At 38.4% G+C, this 24,139-nt stretch overlaps 1 long non-coding RNA gene and 1 pseudogene across 2 annotated transcripts; both read right to left on the reverse strand.

Moving 5' to 3' along the window:
• Positions 1-2,671: 2,671 nt before the first annotated feature.
• LOC130710110 (uncharacterized) lies at positions 2,672-15,316 on the reverse strand (annotated as a pseudogene). Its single transcript, XR_009010295.1, has 3 exons — positions 13,937-15,316; positions 9,146-9,421; positions 2,672-3,611 (listed from the first exon to the last, which is right to left on the reverse strand). The product of XR_009010295.1 is annotated as an uncharacterized LOC130710110 (transcript).
• Positions 15,317-20,985: 5,669 nt separating this feature from the next.
• LOC130714458 (uncharacterized) lies at positions 20,986-22,946 on the reverse strand. Its single transcript, XR_009011285.1, has 3 exons — positions 22,858-22,946; positions 22,022-22,057; positions 20,986-21,249 (listed from the first exon to the last, which is right to left on the reverse strand). It is a non-coding gene; the product is annotated as an uncharacterized LOC130714458 (long non-coding RNA).
• Positions 22,947-24,139: the final 1,193 nt, after the last annotated feature.

Below are 24,139 nucleotides of genomic sequence, written 5' to 3' on the forward strand. Positions count from 1 at the left end.
TTTCTGTTGTCGGTCTATACTGGCTTGTAGTCTTCTGATTCTGGTTTGGCACAACTACCTTCAACAATGAATAAAATATTTGGAAATTGGAATTGAAGCATTTTGTTTGTATTTATGAATCCTGTTAGAAGCAAGAACTGCCCCAAAATATGTAGGCGTTCTAAGTTGTTGGTTTTGACTCTGGACTATGGTCTATTCAAAAAAAATTATGTGAAAAGTTATCACACATCTGCAATAACTTTTCTGGGGTATAGTATTGTCAACAAACTACAGAAGTAAATTAGAACAACATAAACAAAAGTATGTAATTTTATTCATAAAATATGTTATTTTAAATGATGATAGGTGGAATGTGAGTGAGTCATGAAAGGGCTCAACAATAGCATAATCAATGGTACTAACATTTGGAGAGGTGTCTGCACCTTTTGGGAGTCTATGAAGCCTAACCTGGTGTGGAGGATTGGCAATGGAAACAGTACCCTTTTTTGGACTGATTTGTGAGTTCAAGCTTGTGCGTTCTGCAGAATCATGCTATTTCTTTCATCTCTGAATTGGAGCTGGGTAGAACATGTAATTATGTCTCTGCCAGTGGTGCCTGGGATATCTTCAATTTAAGCACGTTTCTTCCACAGCATATCATAAATTGAATCTTAGTCATCAAGGTCCCTTCTGTTTTGGATAGTGATGATCATCTAGTTTAGAATTTGGAATTGATCCCTGATGGCTGTTTTTCTTTAAAATCAGCTTATGATTTTGTTTCTGTTTTTTCCAATGATGATAACAGGAAGTTGTTCCAGTTGGTTTGGAAGTGGAAAGGTAACCGGCATATGAAGCTCTTTATGTTGAAGGTTGCAAATGATATTCTCATCACAAATGATGCTCGAACCTCAATGCATATGACTCATATTTCTGATTGCTCTCGGTGTTTAGGGATCAGAGAAACAACTCTGCATGTGCTTAGAGATTGCCCTTTTGCCTTAGATGGCTGGCAAGATAATTCTATTTTGTTAAAATGGATCCCTCCAATTGAATGTTGATGGATCCTTCACTTCTAAGGATAATATTGCTACTTGTGGTGGAGTGGTTAGAGACCACAATGGGGTGTTCATAGTGGATTTTTGTGTGAATCTTGGTAAATACTCTGTGTTACATGTTGAGTTATGGGGCATTATTCATGGCCTAAAATTGGCAGCTAGGGGATTTTCTAGAATTCTGATTGAATCTTATTCAGAGCTAGCTATCAGATTTTTGGATAAAGACTGTCATCATTCTAATCCAAGTGCACCTTTGGTGAGAGAAATCAATTCACTGATGGAGAACAGCCCCACATCCGCTGGAAGCATATTTTAAGGGAGATTAACTCATTGCCTATAACGATAAAGATTTATGACTTTTACCTGGTTTTAGTATTGATTCTTATATGTTTGATTTTTTGTAGCACCTTATACTAGGCTTGTTAATAGCGCGCTATAGCGGCGCAATAGCCTATAGCGTAGCGTCCTGAGGGTTCACCACTACTCTACTATTCACCGCTATTTGCACTATTTGCCGCTATAGCGCCGCAATAACGCTCGAAATAGCGTTTTTTAGGCTTGCCGCTACACTACGCTATCCGCCATTAACAACCCTGCCTTATACCTAAGGGGTTAGTTCCTTGGCTTTGGGCTTTTGGCCATGACTGTTATCAACCAAAAGTTTTAGTATTGATTCTTATATGTTTGATTTTTTGTAGTACCTTATACCTAAGGGGATAGTTCCTTGGCTTTGGGCTTTTAGCCATGACTGTTATCAACCAAAAGAAAAATAGTGAAATTCAGGTCATGATGAGATACTCAAATTTGAATCAAGTACATAATGAATTAGGATCCTCTCATACAACAGGATGATGTTATATAAAAATGACTTCTTCACACTTATCCACGTTCGTAAATGATTAGTAGTAGGGGAATTTTTTAGAGAAAATATACGAACTTTTTATCAACCATTGGATGTTAGCTGTTTCTATTCTATCTTAATTGTTATATATTTTGAGGAAGTTTAAATTTCTGAACAACACACACTAGCTTTTCGTCAAAAGTTATTTCGTAATATCTAGCATCATTGTATTCATATATAGGAGAGAATAGAAAGAATTTAGAAATATGATAAGTGATGTGATATTATATAAAGAGATGAGAGATGAGATGAAATAGCATGTGGAAATGAGTTAGAAGAAAAAGTGGAATATGAACTTATTTTTCTTGTGTTTCCACTAAAGGGCTAAGCATGCTCTTCGGTTATGACTCAGATGCTGAAACTGATCATTTGACAAGAAATTAAGACAACTTCCTGATTAATTGGTGAATCAGTCACCCATTGAAAGATGACAACATAAAGAACAAACTTAATTTCTCAGGCTGTGTTAGTCCAATTTCAAGCAGAAGAAAATATTTTTAGTACTCTAAAAACTTGAAGGAAAGTTAATTAGCCTATATTCATTCGCTGTTTAGAATTATTTTTTAGTACATCCAAATTATATTAGAGGGCTTCAGAGACTGATAAAACAGAGTACACAACTTAAGCTTGAATGCTAGCAAATTGACCATATTCATAAGAAATACTTAGTGAACAGAATTATTATTCAAAAACCAATAAAGGATGGTTTTTCAAGGGCCATCACGGACCCAAGACACTTGGAACAGAAAACATCAAAGATTTGTAGGACTCCAACACACTGACAAGAACTACACAACTACCACATACTTAATAACCACCCCTCAAACGAAGGACAAGGTGGAGGGTGGACTCTTTCTGAATGTTGTAATCAGCCAAAGTTCTGCCATCCTCAAGCTGTTTGCCAGCAAAGATGAGCCTCTGTTGGTCTGGTGGAATGCCTTCTTTGTCTTGAATTTTAGCCTTCACATTGTCGATGGTGTCAGAACTCTCCACCTCAAGGGTGATTGTCTTTCCAGTGAGGGTCTTGACAAAGATTTGCATACCACCACGAAGACGGAGCACCAAATGGAGGGTAGACTCTTTCTGAATGTTGTAGTCAGCCAGAGTACGTCCATCTTCAAGTTGCTTTCCAGCAAAAATCAACCTTTGCTGGTCTGGGGGATACCCTCCTTATCCTGGATTTTGGCCTTCACATTGTCAATTGTGTCCGAGCTCTCTACCTCTAAAGTAATAGTCTTGCCAGTAAGGGTTTTCACGAAAATCTGCATACAACCACGGAGTCGCAACACAAGGTGGAGAGTTGACTCTTTCTGGATGTTATAATCTGCCAGAGTTCGGCCATCCTCAAGCTGTTTGCCAGCGAAAATAAGCCTTTGCTGATCTGGGGGAATACCCTCCTTGTCTTGAATTTTGGCCTTCACGTTGTCAATGGTGTCAGAACTCTCCACCTCAAGGGTGATTGTCTTTCCTATGAGGGTCTTGACAAAGATTTGCATACCACCACGGAGACGGAGCACCAAGTGTAGGGTGGACTCTTTCCGAATGTTGTAGTCGGCCAAGGTTCTGCCATCTTCAAGCTGTTTACCAGCAAAGATGAGCCTCTGTTGGTCTGGTGGGATGCCCTCTTTGTCTTGAATTTTGGCCTTCACATTGTCAATTGTGTCAGAGCTCTCCACCTCAAGGGTGATGGTCTTTCCAGTGAGGGTCTTCACAAAAATTTGCATACCACCACGAAGACGGAGCACCAAGTGGAGGGTTGGACAATTAACAACTTCTACAAGTTGGACTCACGTAATCTGAAATCTCAGCACATCCTAGGCATATGAAACAAATGAAGTCTCATCAAATTGAAGGATTCAATTTCTATGAACCAATTTCAAACTAGTCCATACCAGTGGATCATAACATGTTAATGTTTGATTCATATTCCATAGATGTCTTGGCAGCAACAACAATGTCTAATCTTGCAACAACTATGTCTAATAGTAAGAGCATAGTATTTTGGGATGGACTAAATCTTTCTAGTGATGTTGAGAAGAAAATAACAACCAAAGCTTCTACATGGAAGAATCAATTGTTTGTAGCCCGGTAATTAGCCGGGTATTGGACCCTCGATTGTACTCCGAGGTACCCAAAGTCGGGTTTCTCACGTGTATAAACGACCGAGGACTAGAACCCCGGTAAGGAACCGGGACATATGTCCTCGGGAAGGGTCCGACGTACCCAAACTCGGTTATTGTCCGATTAACTACACCCCGGTTATATTCCGGTCACGGGACTCTTGGCATTTATCCAGGGTACCCAAACTCGGGTTTCAACAAATTCCCTTGGTTTCTCGCCCGGTCGTTAGCCGGGTATTGGACACTCGACTGTACTCCGAGGTACCCAAAGTCGGGTTTCTCACGTGTATAAACGACCGAGGACAAGAACCCCGGTATGGCACCGGCATATATGTCCTTGCGAAGGTTCTGACGTACCCAAACTCGGATCTTTCCACGATTCCGAGTAACTATTCTCCGGTCACGGGAACTATACCCTCGGGATTTTTCCACGATGCCGAGTAACTACACCCCGGTAAGCACCGGGAAATATATCATGGTTGTGGCCTTTTAATAATTAAAGGAGCTTCAAATTCTTGAACTATTTATTTTACCTTTTAATCCTACCTTTTATTCTTTATATGTGGTAATTCACGACCTATTTAAGTATTAGAAATATGTCCTAAAATCTCATTCTCATAATCTTTCAATAAGGAAGTGAGCATCTAAAAATCTCGTAATCTTTTTTTTTTTACAGGAAATCTCATAATCTTTTAATACATTAAGGCCCCGTTTGGGAAAACAACTTAATTAAGCGCTTATGACTTATTCATAAAATTGAAAATAAGCTGTTTATTTTGTTTGAGCATGTTTCTTTGCATTTGTCTTGCAAAATTTTACAGTCGAAGTTGCCTATGGAGGATGCCAGCTTTTGAAATGCTATGAACTTCCAGATAAAGGTTTGCACCATAAAATTATTGGTAACTCAGGTCACTACTGTTTGGATAGAGAGAGATGGAGAAGAGAGATTTAGGGGGAGGAATGAGGAAGTATGTGTGTTTGGTAGGTGAGAGGATATAAATAGAGGGGAGTCTCTCCAAATTGGAGAGAGATGGGTGAGGGCTTGATTTAGGGGACTCTCTCTTCTCTCTCTCTCTTCTCTATCTCTCTTCTATTTTTATCATACCAAACAACCTATAAATCTACTCTATTTCTCACATCTTTCTCTCTACTAAACTTCTCTCTTCTCTACTCTCTCTTCTCTACCAAACAGTTAGTAAAAGTATTAGTTGAAGATGTTAACTAAAAAGCAGCATGGAAATACACTAAGTTCCAGCGCTGGAAGTTAGCTTATATTGAAAGTAGTATGGGATACACATTGTTCCAACGTGGAAGTTAGTGTATATTGAACAAACACGGAAGTTAATCTATTATCACTCTTTTTTTAGAGCAAACGCAGTCTGTTTTCCATTATTTGCACGTGATTTGTAAGTCTGATGGAAGATCTGCATCTTCCAACACATTGCTCCGACAGATATTCATGGGATGCAGCACCCACTTACAAACAAATTCGCAACGAAATTCATTGATTTCAGCCTATACATAGTAATGTAACTTATTAGAGAAAAACCGTTTTTTTTTCTAAAATAAGGTAAAAAAATTATTTTTACGATTGTCAGCTTCGCGCCAGTTGAGGTCAAATAAAAATGTAAAAAGAAGAAATTATTTTTTGTCATCTAATACTAGAAGAGTACCAAGTTCATGGAAAGAAGAAAATTCATTCACCATGACAAGTTAACCCAAAAACCATCGACAAAGTACATTCATTCATCTGTTAACACAAATAAACCCTAAATATTTAACTAAACTGAACATAAACTCCAGCCACAAGTATCAGGAAACAAACTATGACTAATATTAACTTCTTCCTAAGTAGGGGTGGAAACAAGCCAAGCTTTGCGTGGCCCAAGCTTGGCCTGCATTGTATTTTCATGGCCCAAGCTTGGCTTGTGGCCTGTCAACAAGCCATATTTTAAGGCTTGGCTTATTATAAAGTCTGGCTTGGCCTACTAGCCTACTTAAAAGCTTATTTAATAGACGTCACACAATTTCATCTAAAGAATATCCATAGACTGACGAGCTAATAGGCCAACGAGCTAATAAGCTTTTTTTATATATCATTGCAATTCCTTTTCAAATAAATAAAAAACCTATATATCATTGCATTTCAAAGAACAAAATCTCAGTTATTTAAAACAAAAAAAACTAAAATTAAACATAAACAAATTATTTAATAATAATACGTCTCAAGTCAAACATATAAATAAAACCAATAATAATAAGTCTCAATCCCAAATAAACTCATAACAAGTCGGCTTATCAAGCGCCTCAGACGAGCCAAGCCACAAGCCCCTGTTGGGCGACCTATCTCATTTCCACCCCTATTTCTAAGTGAACCCCCTTCCTGCTGCTACTTGCATCATGCCTAACGTAGACGCTCTATAAAACAGAAAACAAAATAAATTAGAAAAAGTACGCTTCAAATCAGAATTATACAAATTATAATCCTCCATAAAACAGAAAACAAATCAAATTAGAAAAAGTACGCTTCAAATCAGAATATTAATTATAAGAGAAAATACCCTCTATCTTCTTAATGAATGTGTGCCTTATGAAAAATTTGTCAGCTCTGTAGGACTCATGGCATTCATTAAGTCCACTGCTAAGCTATTCTCATAGTTCATACAACGCAAAATGTCCCAACATTATTTGCTAATTCTGGGGTCCAATGCAAATGTTCCGGCTAGTGGAAGCAACAGATGATGGAACTTGCAATGGCCCTGTTTCAGGAACCTGATAGAATAAAAAAAATATTATAGGCAAGCTGAAAATGTTGATTGAATATTGACACAAAGCTAGAGTTAATAGCAACAACATCCATAGCGGTTCAGCAACAAACTTCCAAAACGGAGCCATGGTCAAATCTTGCTTCAAGTGCTTCCAGAGCAATTCTGGAAACGTCTTGATCATCATCTTTTCGCTTGGAGAAAGTGGTCCCAGAAGTGAATCTGGCACCATCTATCGATAGTGTGGAATGAAAACTTGGAGCATGGTCAAGCCCCTCATTGACAACTTCAAATAAGGGTGGTGGTGAGATGTTTCTCTTCTGGACAAACATATTCAAACGACTCCTGTAGTTCGGCATAAGCAAACCTGATGAGATCAATCAACAAGATTAGAGACATTTATAAGTATGGCTAATCCATAACCTGATGTAACTGCACGTTTTATTTGTTTCTTTTACTATTTAGTTTTGGATTAGTCATACTTATAAATGTCTCTAATCTTGTTGATTGATCTCATCAGGTTTGCTTATGCCGAACTACAGGAGTCGTTTGAATAGGTTTGTCCAGAAGAGAAACATCTCATCACCACCCTTATTTGAAGTTGTCAATGAGGTACTTGACCATGCTCCAAGTTTTCGTTCCACACTATCGATATATGGTGCCAGATTCACTTCTGGGACCACTTTCTCCAAGCGAAAAGATGCTGATCAAGACGTTTCCAGAATTGCTCTTGAAGCACTTGAAGCAAGACTTGACCATGCCCCCGTTTTGGAGGTTTGTTGCTGAACCGCTATGGATGATGTTGTTATTAACTCTAACTTTGTGTCAATATTCAATCAACATTTTCAGCTTGCCTATAATATTTTTTTAATTCTATCAGGTTCCTAAAACAGGGCCATTGCAAGTTCCATCATCCGTTGCTTCACTAGCCGGAACATTTGCATTAGACCCCAGAATTAGCAAATTATGTTGGGACATTTTGCGGTTGTATGAACTATGAGAATAGCTTAGCAGTGGACTTAATGAATGTCATGAGTCCTACTGACAAATTTTTCCGCGGCTCCTGTATACATAAGGCACACATTCATTAAGAAGATAGAGGGTATTTTCTCTTATAATTAATATTCTGATTTGAAGCGTACTTTTTCTAATTTGATTTGTTTTCTGTTTTATAGAGGATTATAATTATAATTTGTATAATTCTGATTTGAAGCGTACTTTTTCTAATCTATTTTGTTTTCTGTTTTATATAGCGTCTACGTTTGGCATGATGCAAGTCGTGGTGGACGGTAGCAGCAGGAAGGGGGTTCACTTAGGAATAGGGGTGGAAATGAGCCAGGTCGCCCAACATGGACTTGTGGCTTGGCTCGTCTGAGGCGCTTGATAGACCGGCTTGTTGGACTCACGTAATCTGAAATCAGCCAAGACATCTTTCTGAATGTTGTAATCAGCCAATGTTCTACCATCCTCAAGTTGTTTGCCAGCGAATATGAGCCTCTGCTGGTCTGGAGGGATGCCCTCTTTGTCCTAAATCTTTGCCTTAACATTGTCAATTAGGGATGACAATGGGTAGGGTCTGGGTAGGGTACTATAGTACCCATCGCCATACCCGCGTTTTAAAAAATTACTCGTACCCGTCCTCATACCCGCGTTGGTAGCAACTTGAATGTCCGTCCCCGTACCCTTTGGATACCTATATGCCCATACCCGTGCCCATTACCCGCAATTTAACTAACCAAAATATATTTTTCACTATTTTTGTTAATAGAAAACAAAAAATACAACTAACTTTTTAAATAAAAAACACTAATATAAATACAAAAATATTATCTACGTAACAAATAAAATCATTCAACTAAGAATATATTTTTTTAGAACGAATAAGCAAGAAAAATATAACTTAATTTTTTATTTTGGATTTATAATATAGTCCTAAAGTTGTAGGTTATTAACTTACTAATTTTAAAAATAAGTGGGAGTAAATTCGCAATGATTATGAATACTTTAAATAGTCACCTATTTTTTAAAATAATTAAGTTTGAAAGCTATAACTTAAGTTATTTTATTCATATAATAATAATAATAATAATAATAATAATAATAATAATAATATGTGTGTGCGGGTATGGGGCGGGTTGGGTACTATAGTACCCATACCCCGCACCAATACCCATTACTTTTTGCGGGTAATTACTCATACCCAACCTCATACCCATCTAGCGGGTTTTTACCCTACCCATAGTGGTAGTGGGTATCTTTTACGGGTACCCTATGGGTCCAAGACCCATTGTCATCCCTATTGTCAATGGTATGAGAGCTCTCCACCTCAAGGGTGATGGTCTTTCCCGTCAATGTCTTCACAAAGATCTAAATTCCACCACGGAGACGGAGCACCAAATGGAGGGTGGACTCTTTTTGGATGTTGTAATCAGCAAGGGTACGCCCATCCTCCAGCTGCTTGCCAGAAAAAATGAGACGCTGCTGGTCCGGTGGGATCCCTTCCTTATCTTGAATTTTAGCCTTCACATTGTCTATGGTATCTGAACTCTCAACTTCAAGAGTAATGGTCTTGCCAGTAAGGGTCTTGACAAAGATTTGCATCTGCATCATCCAAACCAAAAAGGCAAATGAGCAATCACCAATTATTCATTATGGTAAAAATTTTCCCAAAAACTCAATAAATCCGGTGACAATGGTGGTCACTAAATTACAGGTAAAAAACAACACAAACAGAAGCAATATCCCAGTTAATGAATAAATTAATAAATCAATGTCCAGAATGAAAGAAGTCAAAACCCAAAACAAATGTAAACCTAAGTTAAGACACTTAACAATTATTGGACACTGAATACATATCCTATATCTGACATCTCAACATCTTCTTCAATCATGGGATTATTCTATGGAAATTGGCTAAGTAATCAAGAAAAGTTTCAGAAAGATATGATCCAAATCAAAATAAGAAAGTAAAATCATGTAGAGACACCAAAGAATCCAAAACAAAATAAAAGGGCTTTTCTGAATTCTGATTATCAATTAATAACGAAGCCAAAACCCTAACAATCGAATCTCAATAGAAACCCTTAAACTCGTTTACGATAACAATTGAATCAATACCCAATATAGACACGTCTAACACCCATGGCTAATTCATAAACAAAAGTTTCACAGATCTAATCTTGATTGAATAATAAGATAGTAAAATCATGCCCACCACCAATTAGATTCAAAAGAAAACCCAAAAAATATCACATAGTTCGATTAACAATGAACAAAAACAAAACCCTAGAAATCGAATCTTAACATGAAAGAGAGAAAGAGTAGAAACTGTAGATACCTTGAAACGTGAGATGAGGGTTTCTTCTTTCTTTCTTTCTCTGCAAAAACAAAACCCTAGAAATCGAATCTTAACATGAAGAATGTTGAATATGGTGCTTGGTTTTTATAGCAGAACGATATGAGGATTTCTTACGGCAACGCCAGCTCAGCCAATCATGTTGAGACGCGTGGACAAGACGGTAGACGGTCAACTCTATTTGCACGCCAACGTTTGGTGATGGAGTCGGTTTCGGCAACTTTTTATTAGGTATCAATAAAGGACGATATCCTCTCAGATTATTGTTAAAAATAAAAGATACTCTCAAATTTAATCATTGAATTCAATCTTTTTAATATTTAAACACATAAAAAACGATTAAATAATAAAAAAAATCAATTCGGAGGATTTGTGAGATATTGAATAATGATATGTATAATAAAAATGAAGATGGTGTTAATAAGTGATAAAATGGCGGTGGCAGCCGATGTGGCTGCGATAATGGCCATGTGGTGATGGAGGATGTGGTTGTGATGGTGGCTGTATAGGTGACAACGATGATGCTGAGTGGTGGTTAGGGTGGCAGCAGTGGTGGTGAAAGTGATGGTGATCATGGTAGTGGCGTGACTGCAGTAGAAGGAGGTGGTGGATGGATGCGGCGACTGTAGTGGTAGTGGTGGGTTAGGTGGTGGCAGCAACGGGAGTGGTGTTGGAAGTGATGGTAACGATGGTTGTGGTGGTGGCAGTGGTAGTGGTGGTGGTGGGTAACGGTTGAGGTGGTGGAGGCGGTGGTGGAAGGTGGAAGGTGATGGTGGTGGTGGTGGTAGCAGTGGTGGAAGGTGAATACCGGATCAAGCTCAAGTTCTTTAGGTCTCAATCGAAGAAAGTAACTTTGCACATCCCCTTCACAAATGATGTTTCTATACTTGCAGTTCCAAATAAGAGAGAGACCTTCACATAACACGCTAGCCTCTGAAATGAACGGGTTTTTGCCAACTTCAAACGCTTGGAAGCTATAAATCTACTTGTCATGCCCATCCCAATAAGACCATCCCAACCCATGCACTTATCATCTCCCTTTATCTCATTTCCACTTATTTCTCTTCTTATCTCTCAATTTTCTTTTTAATCCAAGTATATTAGAAGTATGCATAAAATATTATTGAACACAAAAAAAAAATCCTTTTGCAGAAAAGCAGGGCCTTCTCAACCAATATTGAGGTCTAAAGCGAACTCTAAGAATTAGGCATTTATAAAATTAATTTTTTAATATAAATAATTTAAATAAAATTTATTTTCGGGCTTTTTGAAATTCAAAATCGTTTGTTAAATTATCATAATCGATTCTTTTAAAGTTTCTTTTCCAATAGATAATAAAGTCAACCCATTTAATTTTTGCTGAGATATTGTTGATCTTAGATAGGATTTTATTAATTTTAGGCTTAAAAGCATTTGTTGCCCCTGATGTTTCATGTTTGTGCAAAAGACACCCCTCATCTATTTTCGTCTATGTTTGTACCCTCAATGAAACAAAACAGTGTAGCGAGTACCCCTCCGTCAGTTTGACGTTAGAAAACTAACGGAAGGGGCTTACGTGGCTTTTTTTTTAATTCTCATATTATCCACGTGGCTTTTCTATATTAAAAAAATAAAAAAAAAATAAAGGCTTAATACATCAGAAGGCCCCTGTAGTTGTTAAGGGAATCAAATCCAGGGCCTAGAAATTTTTTGCATCAAATTGGGTCCCTAGAATTTTTTTTTTAATTCAATTAAGGCCAAAGTGTGCCAGCAGACAATTTTATCCCAGTCATCAATTCCACGTGGCTTTTATTATTATTTTTTAATTACAAAAATAATAAAAAATTATTTTTAATTCCAACTCAATTAAATAATCAGAAAAAAAAATTATTTCTTGAATGTTCTTCAATTGTTCAATGTTCTTCACCCTCACACCACATTTCTCTTTTATCTCCGTGAATGAACAAGTGAAACTTATAAACTATTCTCCTTTTTCAACCTAAATGATACAAGAGAAAAGGGAAAAAAAAACTCAAAAGACAGAAGAAAGGGCCACCAAGACTACCCAACCTCAAAACAATCCTTACTGCCCAGTGTTACAAACCAGAAAAAATTATGCATAAACTAAACATTAATTTGCAGAACCAGGGGGAACAAGGCGAAAAAACTGTGACCCACCGCCCCTACTCTTCTCAACAGTAAAAACAAAGTTTGATCTACTGCGTCCTTTTTCCCCTTCTTATATCATGCTTCAAAATCAGGAATTTGGAATTGATCCCGGATGGTCGTTTTTCTTTAAAATCAGCTTATGATTTTGTTTCTGTTTTTTCCAATGATGATAACAGGAAGTTGTTCCAGTTGGTTTGGAAGTGGAAAGGTAACCGGCGTATGAAGCTCTTTATGTTGAAGGTTGCAAATGATATTCTCATCACAAATGATGCTCGAACCTCGAGGCATATGACTCATATTTCTGATTGCTCTCGGTGTTTAGGGATCAGAGAAACAACTCTGCATGTGCTTAGAGATTGCCCTTTTGCCTTAGATGTCTGGCAAGATAATTCTATTTTGTTAAAATGGATCCCTCCAATTGAATATTGATGGATCCTTCACTTCTAAGGATAATATTGCTACTTGTGGTGGAGTGGTTAGAGACAACAATGGTGTGTTCATAGTGAATTTTTGTGTGAATCTTGGTAAATACTCTGTGTTACATGTTGAGTTATGGGGCATTATTCATGGCCTAAAATTGGCTGCTAGGGGATTTTCTAGAATTCTGATTGAATCTGATTCAGAGCTAGCTATCAGATTTTTGGATAAAGACTGTCATCCTTCTAATCCAAGTGCACCTTTGGTGAGAGAAATTAATTCACTGATTGAGAACAGCCCCACATCCACTGGAAGCATATTCTAAGGGAGGTTAACTCATTGCCTATAACGATGAAGATTTATGACTTTTTACCTGGTTTTAGTATTGATCCTTATACGTTTGCTTTTAGCCACGACTGTTATCAACCAAAAGAAAAATAGTGAAATTCAGGTCATGATGAGATACTCAAATTTGAATCAAGTACATAATGAATTAGGATCCTCTCATACAACATGATGATGTTATAGAAAAATGACTTCTTAACACTTATCCACGTCGGAAATGATTAGTAGTACGGGAATTTTTTAGAAAAAATATACGAACTTTTTATCAACCATTGGATGTTAGCTATTCCTATTCTATCTTGATTGTTATATATTTGAAGGAAGTTTAAATTTCTGAACAACACACACTTTAGCTTTTCGTCAAAAAGTTATTTCGTAAAATCTATAGCATCATTGTATTCATATATAGGAGAGAATAGAAAGAAATTAGAAATATGATAAGTGATTGTGATATTATACAGAGGTGAGAGATGAGATGAAATAGCATGTGGAAATAAGTTAAAAGAGAAAGTGGAATATGAACTTATTTTTCTTGTGTTTCCACAAAAGGGCTAAGCATGCTCTTCGGTTATTACTCAGATGCTGAAACTGATCATTTGACAAGAAATTAAGACAACTTCCTGATTAATTGGTGAATCACCCATTGAAAGATGACAACATAAAGAACAAACTTGAATGCTAGCAAATTGACCATATTCATAAGGAATACTTGGTGAACATAATTATTATTCAAAAACCAAATAAAGGATAGTTTTTCAAGGGCCATCACGGACCCAAGACACTTGAACAGAAAACATCAAAGATCTGTAGGACTCCAACACACTGACAAGAACTACACAACTACCACATACTTAATAACCACCCCTCAAACGAAGGACAAGGTGGAGGGTGGACTCTTTCTGAATGTTGTAATCAGCCAAAGTTCTGCCATCCTCAAGCTGTTTGCCAGCAAAGATGAGCCTCTGTTGGTCTGGTGGAATGCCTTCTTTGTCTTGAATTTTAGCCTTCACGTTGTCGATGGTGTCAGAACTCTCCACCTCAAGGGTGATGGTCTTTCCAGTGAGGGTCTTGACAAAGATTTGCATACCACCACGAAGACGGAGCACCAAATGGAGGGTAGACTCTTTCTGAATGTTGTAGTCAGCCAGAGTACGTCCATCTTCAAGTTGCTTTCCAGCAAAAATCAACCTTTGCTGGTCTGGGGGAATACCCTCCTTATCCTGGATTTTGGCCTTCACATTGTCAATTGTGTCCGAGCTCTCTACCTCTAAAGTAATAGTCTTGCCAGTAAGGGTTTTCACGAAAATCTGCATACCACCACGGAGTCGCAACACAAGGTGGAGAGTTGACTCTTTCTGGATGTTATAATCTGCCAGAGTTCGGCCATCCTCAAGTTGTTTGCCCGCGAAAATAAGCCTTTGCTGATCTGGGGGAATACCCTCCTTGTCTTGAATTTTGGCCTTCACATTGTCAATGGTGTCAGAACTCTCCACCTCAAGGGTGATTGTCTTTCCTGTGAGGGTCTTGACAAAGATTTGCATACCACCACGGAGACGGAGCACCAAGTGTAGGGTGGACTCTTTCTGAATGTTGTAGTCGGCCAAGGTTCTGCCATCTTCAAGCTGTTTACCAGCAAAGATGAGCCTCTGTTGGTCTGGTGGGATGCCCTCTTTGTCTTGAATTTTGGCCTTCACATTGTCAATTGTGTCTGAGCTCTCTACCTCCAAAGTAATTGTCTTGCCAGTAAGGGTCTTCACAAAAATCTGCATACCACCACGGAGTCGCAACACAAGGTGGAGGGTGGACTCTTTCTGAATGTTGTAATCAGCCAATGTTCTGTCATCCTCAAGCTGTTTGCCAGCGAATATGAGCCTCTGCTGGTCTGGAGGGATGCCCTCTTTGTCCTGAATCTTGGCCTTAACATTGTCAATGGTGTCAGAGCTCTCCACCTCAAGGGTGATGGTCTTTCCAGTCAATGTCTTCACAAAGATCTGCATTCCACCACGGAGACGGAGCACCAAATGGAGGGTGGACTCTTTTTGGATGTTGTAATCAGCAAGGGTACGCCCATCCTCCAGCTGCTTGCCAGCAAAAATGAGACGCTGCTGGTCCGGTGGGATCCCTTCCTTATCTTGAATTTTAGCCTTCACATTGTCTATGGTATCTGAACTCTCAACTTCGAGAGTGATGGTCTTGCCAGTAAGGGTCTTGACAAAGATTTGCATCTGCATCATCAAAACAAAAAAGGCAAATGTGTCAATCACCAATTATTCATTATGTTCAACAGAACTGAAAAGGATCAGCAAGTACATCAATTTTACAAAAACTCTATCCGGTGACAATGCTAGATGCTAAATTACAGGGAAATAACAACACATACAGAAGCAAAAAGCCCAGAAAGAAAGAAGTAAAAACCCAAAACAAATATAAACCTAGGTTAAGACACTAAACAATTATTGGATACTGAATACATATCCTAAATCTGAAATCTCAACATAATTTTCAATCATGGAATTATTCTAAGGAAATTGGCTAAGTAAATCAAGAAAAGTTTCAGAAAGCCATCATCTTGATTCATTAATAAGACAGTAAAATCATGTAAACTAATTCAATTCAAAAGAATTTTAGGGACACCTAAGAATCCAAATCAAAATAAAAGTGGTTTTTCTGATGATCGATTAATAATAAATACAAAACCCTAACGATCGAATTCAAACCCTGATTATCGATTAAACTCGTTTACGATAACAATTGAATCAATACCAAAGATAGAAAAGTCTAACACCCATGGCTAATTCATAAACAAAAGTTTCAAAGTACTAATCTTGATTGAATAATAAAACAGTAAAATCATGCCCAACGCCAATTAAATTCGATTCGATTAACGACGAACAAACAAAACCCTAAAAATCGAATCGAAGCTTATCATGAAAGAGAGAAAGAGTAGAAAGTGTGGATACCTTGAAACGGTGAGAGATGAGGGATTTTTCTTTCTTTCTTTCTTTCTTTCTCTGCAAAGACTCAGAGAGATGTTTGTTGCTTTGCTATTGTGATTTGTGAATGAAGAATGTTGTATATGGTGCTTGGTTTTTATAGCAGAACGATATGAGGATTTCTTACGGCAACGCCAGCTCAGCCAATCATGTTGAGACGCGTGGACAAGATGGTAGACGGTCAAACTCTATTTGCACGCCAACGTTGGTATTGGAGTCCGTTTCGGCAACTTTTTTTTATTGGGTATCAAGAAAGGACGATATCCTCTCAGATTATTGTTAAAAATAAAAGATACTCTCAAATTTAATCATTGAATTCAATCTTTTTAATATTTAAACACATAAAAAATGATTAAATAATAAAAAAAAATCAATTCAGAGGATTTGTGAGATATTGAATAATGATATGTATAATAAAAATGAAGATGGTGTTAGTGAGCGATAAAATGACGGTGGCAGCCGATGTAGCTGCGATAATGGCGATATGGTGATGGAGGATGTGGTTGTGATGGTGGCTGCATAGGTGACAATGGTGATGCTGAGTGGTGGTTAGGGTGGCAGCAGCAGTGGTGTTGAAAGTGATGATGATGATGATGGTAGTGACGTGACTGCGGTAGAAGGAGGTGGTGGCGATGGTGGATGGATGCGGCGGCTGTAGTGGTAGTGGTGGGTTAGGAGGTTGCAGCGGCAAAAGTGGTGTTGGAAGTGATGGTAACAATGGTTGTAGTGGTGGAGGCGGTGGTGGAAGGTGGAAGGGATGGTGGTGGTGGTGGTAGTAGTCGTGGAAGGTGAATACCAGATCAAGCTCAAGCTCTTTAGGTCTCAATGGAAGAAAGTAACTTTGCACAACCCCTTCACAAATGGCATTTCTATACTTGCAGTTCCAAACAAGAGAGAGACCTTCACATAACACGCTAGCCTCTGAAATGAACGAATTTTTGCCAACTTCAAACGCTTGGAAGCCATAAATCTACTTGTCATGCCCATCCCAATAAGACCATCCCAACCCATGCACTTATCATCTCCCCTTATCTCATTTCCACTTATTTCTCTTCTTATCTCTCAATTTTCTTTTTAATCCAAGTATATTAGAAGTATGCATAAAATATTATTGAACACAAAAAAAAATCCTTTTGCAGAAAAGCAGGGCCGTCTCAACCAATATTGAGGCCAAAAGCGAACTCTAAGAATTAGGCCTTTATAAAATTAATTTTTTAATATAAATAATTTAAATAAAATTTATTTTCGGGCTTTTTGAGATTCAAAATCGTTTGTTAAATTATCATAATCGATTATTTTAAAGTTTCTTTTCCAATAGATAATAAAGTCAACCCATTTAATCTTTGCTGAGATATTGTTGATCTTAGATATGATTTTATTAATTTTAGGCTTAAAAGCATTTGTTGCCCCTGATGTTTCATGTTTGTGTAAAAGACACCCCTCATCTATTTTCGTCTATGTTTGTACCCTCAATGAAACAAAACAGTGTAGCGAGTACCCCTCCGTCAGTTTGACGTTAGAAAACTAACGGAAGGGGCTTACGTGGCTTTTTTTTTTAATTCTCATATTTTCCACGTGGCTTTTCTATATTAAAAAATAAAAAAATAAAGGCTTAATACATCAGAAGGCTCATGTAATTGTTAAGGGAATCAAATCGAGGGCCTAGAAATTTTTTGCATCAAATTGGGTCCCTAGAATTTTTTTTTATTAAATTAAGGTCAAAGCGTGCCAGCAGACAATTTTATCCCAGTCATCAATTCCACGTGGCTTTTATTATTATTTTTAATTACAAAAATAATAAAAAAATATTTTTAATTCCAACTCAATTAAATAATCAGAAAAAAAAAATTATTTCTTGAATGTTCTTCAATTGTTCAATGTTCTTCACCCTCACATCACATTTCTCTTTTATCTCCGTGAATGAACAACTGAAACTTATAAACTATTCTCCTTTTTCAACCTAAATGATACAAGAGAAAAGGGAAAAAAAAAACAAAACTCAAAAGACAGAAGAAAGGGCCACCTAGACTACCCAACCTCAACCTCAAAACAATCCCTACTGCCCAGTGTTACAAACCAGAAAAAATTATGCAGAAACTAAACATGTATTTGCAGAACCAGGGGGGAACAAGGCGAAAAAACTGTGACCCACCACCCCTACTCTTCTCAACAGAAAAAACAAAGTTTGATCTACTGCGTACTTTTTCCCCTTCTTATATCATGCTTCAACAACCAAGAAAATCAAACTTAAAAAATCAAACCAAGATGAAACTAACAACCCCGAAAAAAAACACTAAAAAATCAAACAACCTAGGAACCCAACAATACCCAGAAAAAACACAGCCTTTATCAAGAAAAAAAATACCCAACACCCACTTCAAACCATATCCAGATCTGAATCTCAATTCCAACAAGTCACCGAGACTGATTTCACTTCTTCTGCAACATCAATCGAGAAACCCAGCCACCACCATTCAGAAACCCAGCCACCGAGCCACCACCACCCAGAAACCCACCCCCACCGAGCCTTGCAAACCCCTCAACCTCCAACCGATGTTAGTTTCCTCAATTTCACTTCCTCGATCTAGGTTTGTCACCTCCGCAGCGAACGTTGTTCAACCTCTAGCCACCACACGCCACCAGAGCTCTGCCATGCGAGCGTCGTTCTCTCTCCCTCTCTTTCTCGCACATTCCCTCCCGATCTGGGTTTTCCTTGCTCTGTTTCTTTCCCATCTTAGGCTGTTGTGTGGATTTTTTTAGAAGAAAATGGTGATGTTTAGGTTGTGGGAAAGAGGGGAGGGGGGCGACACCAGTTGAAGAAATGGAGTTTGTGGGAAGGGTGAAGAGATGTGTTGAATGGGATTTGGAGGATGATTGGTTCAGTGAGGAGGTGCTTCTATTGAGGAGGGAAGAGATTCAGAACAGAAGTTGCAGCAAAATTAGGGTTCAAATTGGGTATTTGGGGCTTAATTGATGAGATTGATTAATTAGAGCTGAAATTAGTTAATTAGGGATTAATATTGATTTCCTTCTAATCATAACATGTGGCATTATTTTGTATTTAAAAAAAATTAAAATCCACGTGGATAAGGTGACTGGGAAAAAATCAAGACACGTCAGCGTCTAACACACTTTGTCCTTAATTGAATTAAAAAAAAATTAGGAACCCAATTTGATGCAAAAATTTTCTAGGCCCTGGATTTGATTCCCTTTACAATTACAGAGGCCTTCTAATGTATTAAGCCAAAAATAAATGGTGATTCTGGGTTTGCGATTAGGGTGGGGGATTGGGTGCTAGGGTTGGGTTGTGTGGGGTGGGTGGATTGCAATGGGTGGTGCCCCTCTCCATTTCTTCAAACCCATGCCAAAATATGAACCTGACTACTACATGAGTTCAGCAATTGCAGGCACTAAAGGTGTCAACGGTTCCCTTTGCTTCAATTTCAAACCCATCAACAACTGATAGCTTCGTCATGCACCAGAGCTTGAACATCGACTCTTTCCCTCTGGACCCATCAAATTCACAAAGTTTCTTCAATAGCAACAATTTTGACACTGGATTTGAAAGTGGGTTCTTCGTGGGTGGGAGTAGCAACGCTTCAAATTCCCCTGCTTTGATGGGGTTCGGCGGGTAAGTTGCGGTTCTAGGTCTTGGGTTTAAAGTGGGTTGCGGTGGTGGTTCTAGGCGATGGTTCTGGGTGGGTTGGGTCTTTCGTGGGTTGAATCTGGGTGGTGGTTTTGAGGTGGTTCTAGGTGGGTTGGGTCTTGGGTTTATGAGGGAGGTGCATGACTTGCGGCGGAGTGGGGTGTAAGGGACGGTAAAATGACATGGTGGTGGTGGTTGGGGATGGCGACGGGGATTGTGGCGGCAACATTGGTGTTCTCCGCCTCTCAATTGCAATTTGTCTTCCTTCCATCCACCATCTCCTGATGAAATTGTTGAAATTCTGAACCAGGTATTTCTGGATATTTTGAACGTTATCTTAATTCCATGGACTAGTAGATTGCTTCTTAAATAGTTAAATGTATATTTTGGTTTTGTTATTGTTTTTGGGTTTGGAAGTTTAATTTTCTGGGTTTTTGTTCTTGATAAAGGTTTTGAGATTTTGATTTTTGCAGTTTTGTTCTTGATTTTTTGTTTGTTGTGCTTGTTTTGGGTTTTCTGAGGTTTGATTTCCTAGAGATGGTAAAGATGGGGGATTGAAGAAAGATTGGAAGAAGAAGAGGATATGAAGTTTATGATGAAGAATGAAGAAAATAAATTTGTGTTGCTTATTTTAACAATTCTACACGTAGCTCTGCTGGTTAATTATTTGTTTTGCCACTTATAAGACTTGGATTCGAATCTCCCCCACCCTTTTTTCCAATTTCTGAATTTCAATTTATGACGTGGCCTGCTTCGTCACTAGACTTGTGCCACGTAAGCTTCTTTCGTTAGTTTTTTAACATCAGACTAACGGAGGGGTACTCGCTATACTTTTATGTTTCATTGAGGGTACAAACATTGACAAAAATAGATGGAGGGTGTCGTTTGTACAAACTTGATATATCAGGGGCATGAAATGCTTTTAAGCCTTAATTTGAATTTTGAAAAACTATGTTCCGCATAAGTTGATGTATCATTTTCTACATGTATAATTTCTTTTAAGATATTTAGTTCTGTAAATTAATCCGGTCTATCAATATTTGAGTTTTCATTAGGTGTTAATGAACGTTCAAGATTAAGACGAATTCAAAGAGATCAAATAAAGAGGTTATCTAAGGTCACACTTGTAACACCCCAATTTCTCAACTGAGGAGTCACATTAGTAACCTAACAAAGTCTAAGGACCAATCTGCAATCCCTAAAAACCAAGGGAATTTTTTTTCTGTAAAACAACTAAACACTTCGGCTAAAAGGTTGGAAACATACCATAACTTTATTTAGATAACTTGTTTCCCGATATACAGTAATAATAGTTTACAATACCATAAGTAAGGTTCAGAATAAACATGCGCACTTTAACAGTGGCGGAAGCAAGACTTTAATAACAGAGTTCTCATAAAGTAAAAGTGACTCCAACATAATCCACAAGAAGAGAAGCAAAGCTGCTTCTCATACCTCTACTCCACCACTTACAACTCGATCTCCAACTCGAGTAGCTATGCCTCGGCGGAAGGATCTCCATCGCCTAATAGCGTTAAGCGCCCAAACAACAAGTAGCAAATAGAAAGGGTTAACTCCATGCAATTACCATGTATAAAAGAGAAAAATCATGCTGTTCGAATTTAATTACCTGGCATGGTAAATAACTAGCAACATAACTCAACTCATATATCAACAACTTAAACATAAATTGGACTCAGATAATAATAACCTCAACAATGTAACATCAAATCAGATATCAATAAACCAATACGAAAATCCAACAACATAGGGTCAGGTGTTAGTTCCCTATAATGCAACTATATGCTGCTAACAAAATGGATCGATCAATATCGTCTCTCAAGACGGGACAATGATAGGACACACCTCCTCATCGCCACTTATAACGTCATACATGACGGGACAATCATAGGACACACCTCCTAATCGCCACTTAACGTCACACAAGACGGGACAATCATAGGACACACCTCCTGATCGCCACTTAGCATCTCGCAAGATGGGACAATGATAGGACACACCTCCTCATCGCCACTTGACTCAAGCCCTATATGCCAAGTCAGACAATAACAAAGCCCACCCAAGGACCAATCCAAAGTAACCACATGTTTCATCCACTAGGAAGCAGTAACGACAGAAACCAGTAAACGGCCGAAGCCTCTCAGAAAACATTTTCCAAATTCAGCATAATAATCATAATCATCTGCCAATCAATATAAACATCTTCATCTCAAACACAGGCAGTGCGATAAAAACATGCAAGACTCAAAGACGCTCTAAAACCGAGTTACCCTTACCTTCGTGAGTAGAAGTTGGGCATGAAAATTGCGAACCTAGAACAAAGAAAACACAATCATCAACACAAGCTTCACTAGGAGCAACACGATCTACTAATACTAATCGAAATCGTAAAGAAAGCCTCTAAAGCTTCAGAGTTCCTATTTAGGCACAAATTGACAACGGAGACTTCGTTCGCTAAAACGAGCATAACTCGAGCTACAGAACTCAGAATGACACGAAACCGGCGCCAAAATTTCGACAATTGAAAGAGCTACGCAATGGCTCAGGTCATAGAGACCCAAAAATTATTTTTGGACACGGTACCCAAGCAATAAGGTTTCGGCCACTATGGAAAATAGGGTTTTCGAACTTTTTCTTCGATCTAAATCAATTCACAAGGTAGTTTTAGGGTAAAACTAAGGCAAAGAAATTGTCGGAACAATTTTCGGACAATCGGGTCGAAATACGACTATCCAGGGGCATTTTGGTCCAAAATAAAGGCTCAAAACTTCAAAGTTATCAGTTCGGAAAACAAATTTGACAGCAACGATCCTCATGATATCCGTGACAACAAATCCTAAAGGCACGAAGTCAGATTAAGTCTTTTCGACAATAAAGTTTCGAAATGTGAGACAAAAAGAGTTTTGAGTCAATTTTTCAGATCCTGGACAACTGAATCGCAATCAGAGTTTACTGACAGAGGTTTTAGACTCAGGGGAACATAAGGAACATAACCCAAGCGAGAAATCAGAGAAATCGGACAATTTTAGAAAAAGCTCAAAACTTAGAGCACAGAAACGACTTCAGAAACTCAGCAGAAACAGAAATCAGAGGCAGGATTCATGATAGTTACCTCGATACCTAGAAGTAGGGACGAACTGCACGAAGATTGGTCAAGTTTTCGCGGAAATCTCCTCCCCCCTTGCTCCCCACGAAATCAGCCACAAATGGAAAGAAAATGAGAGGATTTTGCTTTTTCGCGCTATTTATAGGCGGGTGAAATCGCGGGAAAATGAAAATTTCGCGATTCCGATTTTTGCAGCACGTCCACCGAGGAATTCTAAGAGAGATTCTGGCGTCAGAATTCCAGAACTCAAAACAAATATCTAGGATTTGGGAAAAACGATATCGAAAAACTCAAAAGCGGTGTCGGTTAATCTGCCCCGAAAAACTACTTTTTGCTGTGATGCTCAAACGACAAAACTTCCAACTGAAGAAAGATTGGAAACGTCGAAACAAGTCTGGCAACATGGACGGAATCTTCGTTAGAAGTCCCGAATAGAAAAAGTCTTCATCCATTGCTCGAAAATAGGGTTTCGAAGCAAAGAAATTAGCGTCGGCGGACATCCGAAAAGTGAAACCTATCGTGCGTACAGTCCAGAGTTCCGAAATGAAACGCTGGTCGAAGGAAAAATAAAGAAAATCTTTAAATTTTCCAAGGATTCGAAATCTCACTTAAAACGTTGCTCTAAAGCGAAATTAGCCTATTCTGGACACGCTTGCCATAAGGCGGGTGTGCAGACGACTCGCTCTAATTCCTAAAATGACTACGCAACATTCCTCAAGCAATTCCTGAACTTTCTTCTTCATTAATCTTTCTCAAATATCAAACTCCTGTCACGCTTACACTGATTCTACGCGTGAGTCGGAAATTAGCTTGTTCTGAAAATCCAGGTCTTACAATACTACCCCCCAAAAAGAAAGTTTCGTCCTCGAAACTTAAGGCTCAGTGAAGAGTTCCGGATACTGTTCCTTCATCCTCTCTTCTAGTTCCCAAGTAGCATCGCCCGTGACTTGGTTCCAAATCACTTTTACCAGAGGAACCTGCTTGTTCCTCAACTGCTTGATCCTACGTTCCTCAATCCTCATTGGTGCCACTTCAAAAGACAAGTTGTCTCTAAGCTGAATATCATCTTCCTTGATGATGTGAGAGGGATCAGGAATATACTTCCTCAATTGTGATACGTGTAGCACATCATGAATCTTGGAAAGAAAAGGTGGCAACGCAATCCGATAAGCTACTTTACCGACTCGCTCGATAATCTGATACGGTCCAATGAACTTCGGTGTCAGCTTCCTCGACTTTATCGCTCTTCCCACTCCGGTAGTTGGTGTCACGCGAAGAAACACATGGT

The sequence above is a fragment of the Lotus japonicus genome, chromosome 4, assembly GCF_012489685.1.
Source record: "Lotus japonicus ecotype B-129 chromosome 4, LjGifu_v1.2".
Taxonomy (NCBI): domain Eukaryota; kingdom Viridiplantae; phylum Streptophyta; class Magnoliopsida; order Fabales; family Fabaceae; genus Lotus; species Lotus japonicus.